Source organism: Pteropus vampyrus, unplaced genomic scaffold (genome assembly GCF_000151845.1).
Source record: "Pteropus vampyrus isolate Shadow unplaced genomic scaffold, Pvam_2.0 Scaffold282, whole genome shotgun sequence".
Classification (NCBI taxonomy): domain Eukaryota; kingdom Metazoa; phylum Chordata; class Mammalia; order Chiroptera; family Pteropodidae; genus Pteropus; species Pteropus vampyrus.
Window position 1 is genome coordinate 822,216 of NW_011889063.1, and position 10,014 is coordinate 832,229.

The 10,014-nt window shown below is 49.0% G+C and overlaps 1 protein-coding gene and 1 non-coding gene across 2 annotated transcripts in view; both read right to left on the reverse strand.

Moving 5' to 3' along the window:
- The window catches only part of CAMK2D (calcium/calmodulin dependent protein kinase II delta), a 153,129-nt gene that overhangs the window by 122,589 nt on the left and 20,526 nt on the right, over nt 1–10,014 (reverse strand). The window lies entirely within an intron of this gene.
- LOC111729810 lies at nt 4,319–4,437 on the reverse strand. The gene has a single exon (XR_002776396.1). It is a non-coding gene; the product is annotated as a 5S ribosomal RNA (ribosomal RNA).

The window sequence follows — 10,014 nt, forward strand, 5'->3', positions numbered from 1 at the left end:
TAAACACATTCTGTAAATATATAAGAAATGTTCACATTATTGATTGTTTTATTATCTATTTTTGCTTTTGTATGTATTTAAACTTGATTATATATGTACAATATATGTACATATTAGAATTTCCCAACATATCCTCTGCAATACATTTTAAAAACACTAACACGGCCATGGATAATGCTGTTAAAACTTCCATTTTTACAAGAACCGTCTCAATGGAAACCATAACAAGCTTAAGAGAAAATATTTAATGCTGAGAAATTAAAAATTTATACTAAAACTAAAATATCTACTTGTGTAGGTATGAGCAAATTTCTACTCATGGGTTTATGCCTATTTGAACTAAAAGAAAATTTTAAATGAGCTCATGAAATCTGACTTCGAAGAACTGCAAAACTTAACTGAGATGACCACATGACTTACAGTGACACGGTTTTTCCCCAAAGGCTCCTACCAGCATGGAGCTGGCCTTTACGTTGAGCCGTGAAAACACGATCTACAAAGCGGTGTGTGACGGCCACCACGGTGAGGTGGCCTGCGGTTCGCTTGCTGGGAGCCCGTCACCGGGCCGTCACCGACACCCTGCTACGCAGCCCCTGTCCTTCCATCCTCTGCACATAAAGAACATCCAAACACTAAATGATTTTCAGGGTGAAGAGGGTGTGTGATTCCTAATTGGTCTCGAATTTGCAATTTAAAAAAATAAGCATCATTTCCACTAAATACACTTATTCCTTATTTGATTTTCCCACGTACCGAGTTCATTCGCCTCCTAAGCAGAGCAGGCACTCTCTAGGTGAGGCGTTGCAGAGGTCACAGGAAGGTCCTTGTCAAAACATCACCGCCACTCTACCAAAAAGGAACCCTTAACTTCCACTTTTAGAAATTCATTATTTCTGTGTAAGTCTTTGAACTTCCTTAAAATGCGAGTATTGTTTGGAAATGAAACTCATTATTCATCCTGACACTTAAAATTTACTGCGTGTGAATTTATCTGCTTGCAACAGATTTCTGCAGGAGAGGCTACAGTCACCAATTTCTGAGGGACAGAAGCAAGCTGGAGAGAAGGCTGGGGTAGCTGACAATGAACTCCAGCCTACTTGAGGATGCCCAGGAATGGCCCAGGGGGACAATGGTTGTTTGTGTTTATTTTAAATTACTCGTTACCTATAGAGTTAGGTTCAAGGTCATAAAGAGTTACAATTTAAGCTGAAGGCAGTAGCGTTTTCCCAGGTGCATGCTCACCTGGAAGCTGCACACGTGAGACTTTTCTCTTGGCTCACGCAGGTATAACCACCAGCAATGGTGACATGCGTTACTGCCTTCACCTGGCATTAGACAACGGGAAAGTCCCAGGGGGCATCCACACACCACCAGGCACTAGCTCTCTTCACAGCAACTGCGGAGGCTCCCTCCTCTGTCTCTCTAACCCCGAAATTGCAAAAACTCGAATCACCTTGACTACCTTTTTGTTTGTGGTTCTGTGATAGCTTAAGTAGGGAGAAAATAATATAACAAAAAACACTTACCCATCACCACATTTAAACCAAAACTAGCAGTTCACCATATTTGTTTCCAATCTGTTTTCTCACAAGAAGGAAGTCATGTTTTTAGCAACTACTTCTCAGTTTTAATTTCTAGGGGGAACTGTCATCGTCCCAGATGTTACAGGTAAGGTTTCAAAGATCAAGTGCATTTGGGACATGCCGTGAACTATATACACACCTCCTACTTAGAAATGCACCATATGTCATTACATATGTAAAAAGATATATTTGATTGTTTAACAAAAGTTTCTCAAATTCACTTGATCAAATAATCCCCTTTGCTCAGAGCGGTTCACTGGCACTTGGAGGGCATTACTGCCCCTCGCGACAATGGCCAGGAACCTCGCTTTGCAGCGACTTCGAGAGTCGCTCAGCTTGTCACAGGGGGAGAGCCGTCGCTCCCAGGCCTTTTTCTGGAAAACGTGACACTTGGAAGCAGGACAGGCCACACTGTGCCCGTTGTGCCTCTGGCGCGAGGCCGCTAACTTCGCCCCTGCAGCGACACGCTCCGGGACCGCCCATCTCAGTCACTTGCCGTGACGGGAGTGAAACGCATGGGTCGCGACGGAATCTGCTGTCTGTTAAGCTAAGTCTACATTTCTGAGCACGGCCTGAGATTTTAACAGTCAAGCGGGACCTGCAGAGCCCAAGCTCACGGCCGTGCGCCCGAGGAAGTGCTTTTCTGTTCCATCGATGCCGCCTTGTCCTCGACGAGGACTGAACAAGTCACGAGCATGGGGAGCTCACCTCTAAGCCAAACGTCGCCTTCGATAAGTATTTTTTAAATAACTGCGCAAAAGTAACGACACGCAGCAAAGTGTACTCGCGACAACCTGCGCCGGCTTCAACCCTCACGGCGCAGACGGACAGGACCGACAGGAACCGCGAGTGAACAATCTGAGCGACTGCGTCGCCTCGCGGGGCATTCGTCCTGGGACCCTCCGCACCGCCACGAAACGGAGGGGAGGCGACTCGACTCGCAGTGACGAGGGTGACGAGACAGGTCCAGGGCTCGCACCCGTACCAAGCCAGCGCCAGCACTGCAGGCCCCCGGGACGAGGGAGGACGTGCTGCCACCGCCCTCGCCTCGGCTTCTAGTTCGAACCCTGCACTCTGCGCCGTGACGGTCTTTCCGCGCCGCCGCGGCTTTGGGCAGCGTGAACGTCTTTCTACAGTTCTTTCGGTTTTAAAAACTTCTTTTTCTTTCACCAGTGTGGTGTCCAATTGCTTTCCCAGGCTTTGGCATGCTAAATCTGTTTTCCATTTATTTTCTTTTCTTTTGCATTTAAAGACTATGCTTTCCTCCTCAGGGTTTCTACTATCCAAATGTCCATTTCTGAGAAAATTTAGAAGTAAGAATGCATTAAAATCCTCCTTAATAAGCTTGAGACGTGGGATTGAGAATGAATCTCATTAAATGAAAATAAACCAGGAACGAATTTTGAAGAAAGAAAATGATAGCAAAGGGTCTCGGGTTGAGCAGCATCAAAAACTTGTGAAAATCTAACTGATTATTTCTTTTAGAAAGTAATGGCTAAAAAAGATAAATGCACATGACAATTCTGGAAAGATGCTCAGGTAACTACTAACAGAGAAACTGATTATTTTTGCAAAGTGGAGACAAGGTTTGATGAAGAATTTTTAGGTTTTCACTTTGTAACTATAGCCTGCTGAATTTTATTCATAGAGACGAATTACTCTTAAGGACATAAAACATTTTTAAGCATGTGTTCTGCATCAAACTTAGCTTGCCTGGAGAGGGACAAGTCCTTCGCCTCACTAAGCCACTAATGTGGAGTAAAGCCACCTTGTCCTAAATAGCTCACAAGAAGCTTCTAGTAGCTACTAATAGGTTCAATCTGCTTATGACAAATCACTTTAAAATTTACTACCGACACACATTTCTGGAGAGGCTACAAAGCACTGGAAACAGTTTTGGCCCTGGCGCTGCCCGTAACGGTTCATTTATGACAGTCCTAACCGTGGTTGGGATCTGAAGGACGCTTCCATGGACCCTACAACGTCTGCGCACGCTGACATTCTCTTGCCTCTAGGGAAGGCAGCTCACATAACGGCGATACAGTAACAGTGCAGTGGCCCCTCAGCCGCGGTTTCGCTCTCTGCGGTTACAGTTAGCCACTGTCAACTGTGGCCTGCAAATATTAAATGGAAAATTCCAGAAATAAGCTATTCGTTAAACAATTCATAAGTTTTAAATCGTGCACTGTTCTGAGCAGCGTGATGAAATGTCAAAACATGCTGCTCCGCCCCACCTGGGACGTGGGTCACCTCTCTGTGTGGAGTACACAGGCTCCCCGTGGACACTCCCCGGCCCTGGTTGCTTGGTGCCCATCTCACGGCCATATCACGGTGCTTGTGTTCAAGTGGCCCTTGGTTTATTATTAACGCCCCAACGCCATTCTCGTAACTTTTCTTACTGTGCACTGTTACAATGTCCTTTTTCATTATCGGTCACTGTTACTGTGCCTAATTTATGAATTAAACGTTGTCACTGGTTTGTGCGTATAGGAAAACAGGATACGTGGCGTGTGGCACTGCCCCGGGTTCCAGGCAGCCAACGGGGTTCTGGAACTCGTGCACCACGGATAACGGGGGACAAAAGTGAAGCTAAAAATTCTACGAGAGCCGTGAGCTCCTCTTGCCTTAAAGAGTCCCACGGGTTCTGTCTTCAAAATATATCAGAACGCAACCACTTCTCTCTGCTGAATCACTGCTCAATACACAACCGTTTCTCTTGTTTGGGTTTTTTTTTACACCTACAGCACCTGGTCTTCCCAGGTGGTCTCCCATCCAAGTACTAACCAGGCCCGACCCTGCGTAGCTTCCGAGATCAGACGAGATCGGGCACATTCAGGGTGGCGTGGCCGTAGACTTGTTTGGGTTATTTTAATAGCCTCCTGACTGTGCTTGCTGCTTATGCCCTGGCCCCAGAGGTAGTGGAGGGATCATTTAAAGATATGTCAAATCACAGAAAATCCCAAGGAATCTATGAAAGAAAAATCAAGGTCACAGAATATAAGATCAATACACAACAAATAATCATATCTCCAGATGTTAGCAATGAAGATGTAGAGACAGATATTAAAACAGAAAACCATTCACGATTGCTAAAGAAAGCGGGCTACCGAGTACAGATGTTGCAAAACACGCACAGGATCTGTGTGCCTAAATCACAAAGCACTGATGAAAGAAATCTCTAGAACGTCTAAAAGAATTTTGAAAAAGAATAAAGGAGGAAGACTCGCCCTGCATGAGAGAGAGTTATGATGCACAGTGGTCCGGAGCGTGGCACTGGAGGGGTCAGGCGCACAGACCAGTGGGACGGGACAGAGAACCCAGAGACAGGCGCACACCCTGTGCCCAGCTGGCTTCGGGCAGAGGCGCAAAAGCAGCTCAGGGGAAGAAGCAGCCTCTCCAACAAGCGATGCCTGATATACACAGGCCAAAACCGAAACCTCAGCCTAAGCCCAACACTTACACAAAACCTGAACTCAAAAGAGAAAATTTCTTAAAAAATAAAATTTTCAGTATTTAGGGCTACGCCAAGAGTTTTCGGCTTGGACTCCGAAACACTACCCATTAGAGGAAAAACTGATCTATTGGACCTCGTCAGAGTTAAGAGACTCTGCTGGGAGCACAGACGACAAGCTACAAGGTGGGAGAACCGATCTGCAAACCACGCAGCAGAGAAGGGACCCTCAACGCTCAAGAGGGAAACCGAAAGGCCCAGTCAGAAAACGGCAAAAGACGCGAACGTTCGACTCCAGAGGAAACACCAAGGAAACCGAACCGTGAAAAGGACTTGAAAAGAGGGTCGACGGGGCTGGCCCTGGAGGAAGCGCAAGTCGAAACCACAGTGAGACGCCGCTGTGCACTGATCGGAGCGGCTAAACGCAGGTGACAAGTGCTGGTGAGACGCAGAGGAACTAGATCATCGCTTCTGGCCGCGGGAACTGCAACGGCTCGGCCGCTCTGGGAAACAGTCTGGCAGTTTCTGATAAAGTAAACATGCAATCACCAGACGCCCAGCGACTGTCCTCCTGGGCATGTGTCCCCAAGAACTGAAATCCAGGCTCATACACGAAGCTTTACGCGAACGTTCGCAGCAGCTTCATAATGGCCCAAACCGGGAACAACAGGGATGTCCTGACGGGGGTGGCTGACCTCACGGAAGAGTAAAAAGGTCACGACATCCACACATGCGATAAACTGGACGAGTCTCCAGGGCATTACGCTGAGCTTTAAAAAGCCAGTCTCAAAAGGCGACACACTACACGGCTCCAGGAACATGACGTCCTCCGAGTGGCGAAGCCAGGGCGATGGGAGGTTCGGTGGCTGTGGGGGGCTGGGCCTGACAGGGGGAGGCACGGGCAGCAACTCCAGAGGACAGAGGACCTTCCTCACGGTCTGTCGGCTGTGCTGGTGGCTGTGCTGGCGGCTGTGCTGGCCACGAGGGGGCGGAATCAGAGGCCTCGACGCACACGGGAGCACACGCAGGGCTGGCGGGCCGCATCGGTGTCAACTTCCTGGCCATGCCACTGCTCTAAAGTCTGGCTAGATGTCACCGTCGGAGGAATCCGATGTGAAGGGTGCATGGGATCTTTCAGTATTAATTCTTATCATCGCATGAATCTACGATTACCTCAGAATAAACAATTTTTAAAAATATGTGGGTTTAAATAACTCAGTATTTAAAGAGGAATTTTTACCTTTAAATGCTAACACCGGAAAATAAATTTTAACATCAACAATCTAAGCTTCTGAAGCCTTAAGAAGCTAGAAACTAGCCAAGGGCTGGAAAGGAAATGACTGTCCCCAGACGGGCAGGTGGGCTGACATGTCACTGTGTCGCTCGGTGGGACACACTCCTGGGCAGCGGCGGAGAACGAGCAAGGAGGCAACGCACGAGCCTCCACGATGCTGCGCCCCCTGCACCCGCGTGCGCGTCCTGTCTGCTCGCACTCACGCAACGTCCGAGCACGGCCAAGGCCAGTTTCGGTGACAGGAGCCAGGGAGTGGCCGTCTACAGGCTGGGAGGATGTCGGGTGTCCCGCAGGGCAGAAACCTTCGATGTCTGTCTGGGGAGGTGGCCACCCAGGCGGATACGCCGGACCGAACCGCGGGGCGAAGCGCTTCGGCGTGCGCGTCTCACGCGCGGGAGCTGCCCGGTGCGGCGCGCTGTGTCTGCAGCGGCCAGCTGCGCGGTCAGCGGGAACCGGGTCCGTTCCGAAGGCACCAGTTCTTCTCTGTGACCTTGGGGACATCCCTCCAGTCCTAGGCCCCTCGGTTTCCCTTTTTTTCCAAGTGGAGATAAGAAAAGCACCTACGTCAAAGGATTATTGTGAAGAGTAAAGCGATAACGGATTAGAACGCAGGGCAGTGATGAGTCAGAGCTGGACCCGCCGCTGTTGTAAATTCACTGTGACCGAAGCTGTCCCCGGAACACGCAGACACAGTCACGAGCGAGCACACACGGTGCTCCACCTAAAAGCAGTCTCTCGCCACGGGAGGTCGCGACAAAAAGCCTCTTACCACTATGACGGAGTTACGGTCAGAAAACACGATTACTGTGACATTGCGTTTCCGAGGACAACGCAAACGAGGGATTAACTCTGCAGCCGTAATCTCCGTAGATTACGGGCAAAACCAGGAGACCTCAAGCCGCGGAGCAGCAGCAGCCTCCCTGCACGTGGCCGTCCCAGCCGGTGTCACAGCTGCCCCCACGCCTCCCGCAGCCCGACGGCTGGGCGGGAGCCACCGGAATGGGGATCCCGAGCCCGCCCTGGCCCAGCCCCGGCTGTCCACAGCCTCCTTTCGCGACTGTCCTCAGCAGAGCCTCTCCCGCCGCCCTGCCTACGGCCGGCCTCCAGACCGGTGCCACTGGGTCACCCACGGCACTTGTCAACTCCTGCATGGCGAATGCACACGCACACACACACGCACTCTCCGGGCGGCGGCCGCAGCTGCCTCTTCTCCCGCGCCAGCGTTCCGCTTGAGTCCGTTTTAAAGCGTCCAGGCGTGAGCACGCGTCAGGGATCCGAGTACTGAACACTGGCCTGGTCCAGAACCGCCCTCGGCGAGGCCGGCCGGCCCTCTTCCAATCGCTGAACGCCTCCTCTGCGTATGTCCTGCTTTTTTTCAGCCACTTTTGTTTTCAATGACTGAAAATATTCCCGATAAAGAAAACTCAGCCACGAGCATAAGTCCAAATAAAATGCTAACGATGTTGAAATTATCAAAGATTAATTTGCCACTGGATTGAAAGCTCGGTATAGTTCCAGAAGCACCGCTGTGGAGAGGAGAGTTGCTGAGTGTGTTTTTACGTAAAAGTCAAAGGCCACTGCACTTCGTGAGTGTATAATAGAGGCTCTGCTCGAGCACGCATGCTTAGGGAATGATATCACATGAATGGCCTTCTCTTCATGAGTAAACTGTGATGCACCCATCTGATTTTAATGGGCCTCTTCGGAAAGTGACTACCCGACATCTGCCTTTTAAAACAAGCACACAAAGCAACTCTGTTTATGACTCAGCCACGGGCGAGCCACAGGGAGGCCAGACATGCGCAGAGGAGGGCAAGCCTCCATTCCGCCGTCAAGCAGAACTGACAGAAAAATGGTTTTTAACGAAAAAATAACTTCATTTTAAAAATCGGAAAGACTCTGCCTGACTTCTGTAGAATGAATTAACAGAAATTTTGTTTGCGATTCTCATGATTAACAATCTTTCTCTTTTCAATATGGGTAATTGGTGTGTTTTAGCTTTTGGTTGCGGGTATAAAACAGAATCTTTGCCCCCACGGCCCTGGGAAGCATAGAAGGTCAAGGGTCACGCAGCGGGGGTGATGAGTGCAGTTGCTCCCCCTCCTCTTATCTGTGCTCGGCTCTTTCTGAGACATGTGACACGGGCATGGAGGGCGCTGTGGGGGTTTCCACCGCACGTAACCCAGAGCTGGCAGCTGGGAGGAAAGGTCACAGAGCCACATGCTGAATCATGACTCACGAATTTACAGGGCGATATTCTGCTACATCTGAACATAGGACTCTTTATGCTGTTCTTGTTCCCTGCTGTAGTAAGCTCTTGAATTTAGCCACCTGAAAAACAGCTTCTGCAAGGGATGGCGCCTGAGCGGTCACTCAGCAAGCATGCGAGTCGAACGCGAAACTGCAGCCACTGCGGGAGGGGCTCCGCCCCGCCACCGCGCGAGCCGGCCCGTGGCCTGGGAAGACTGGTTATTAAAATGGCAACGCTCTTGTCATCAAGACACGACCAATTTCAAAAGCGAAGGAGAAACACGTTTTACCTGAACACATCTATTTCTGTAAGAGCGACACTGTGCGCGTGTTAACGCGAAGGGAACGCTGCAGGGAAACCGTGAAACGAGGACACCGCACGTGAGTTTTTAAAGCACCTCAAAAAAACTTTAGCTGATTTTACTTTTAACAGTTTTAGGAAAATGAAAAAAAAAGTCAGAAAAAAATTCGACTTAAATGAACCAGGATTTTTTTTATTATTTTAACTCGCAACCTTCTTAGGCTATAATGTATAATCACCAAATGAATAATGCGGATTCAAAAATGATCCGAGACACGTAGGAACTACAGCGCTCACAAAACGAGACACAAGGACATTACCTGCCTATGAGAGAAGCCACAGCGCCAGCAGCAGACAGCAGCCTCGGCAGAGTGACACAGAGGACGGCAAATGTGACACCTTCATGCGGCCACATGAAGTTCATGGAGATAAATGAAGTGTCAATGGTGCTTTACGATGTGCAGAGTGCCTTCATATGAAGTCACATGATTCTCTCAATAACCCTGAGAGATATGCAGGACAAGGCCACTAAGGATGGTTCTAGAAGGAGGAAGTAAAGCTCATAGAGCACAGCTGCAGTAACTTAACAAACGGCGATTTTCTAGGAAGCAAGAAGTGGCTGAGAAAGTTTTACTTTTAACATAAAACGATTAGAAAGAAAAGAAAAACAGAAAGGAGGCTGGAGAGGGCAGATGAAAGTCAAGTTACATTAGGGAACGGGTATTTATGTAGCACATTAGCAACTTCACCTCTGTAAATGGCAACAGAAGATAAGAATTCCCAAAACTTTCTACAGAAGAAAGTGGCTAATATTCCGAATATCAGAAATGATGAAAACGGAACTATCCTTTTATCTCTTTTATTAGAACATCAGAAAGACTTAAAAAGACTCTACCACCTTTATGTGACCGCCTGGCAAGGACAGAGCGGGGGGGGGGGCAGGGAGGGGGATTCAGGAAGAGATGTCCCTATAGCCACAGGCCCTGCTGAGTGACAGGTCTACTGACTCATCCTGAGAATGACGACTCCACCCACGGAGCCCGAGTTGTGTAAGGGCGCACCTGGCTTCCTGCCACCTTTGAAGAATGAACCTATCACTCAGAGGCAGTGGGGCTTAGGATCTGGTCAGCTGATC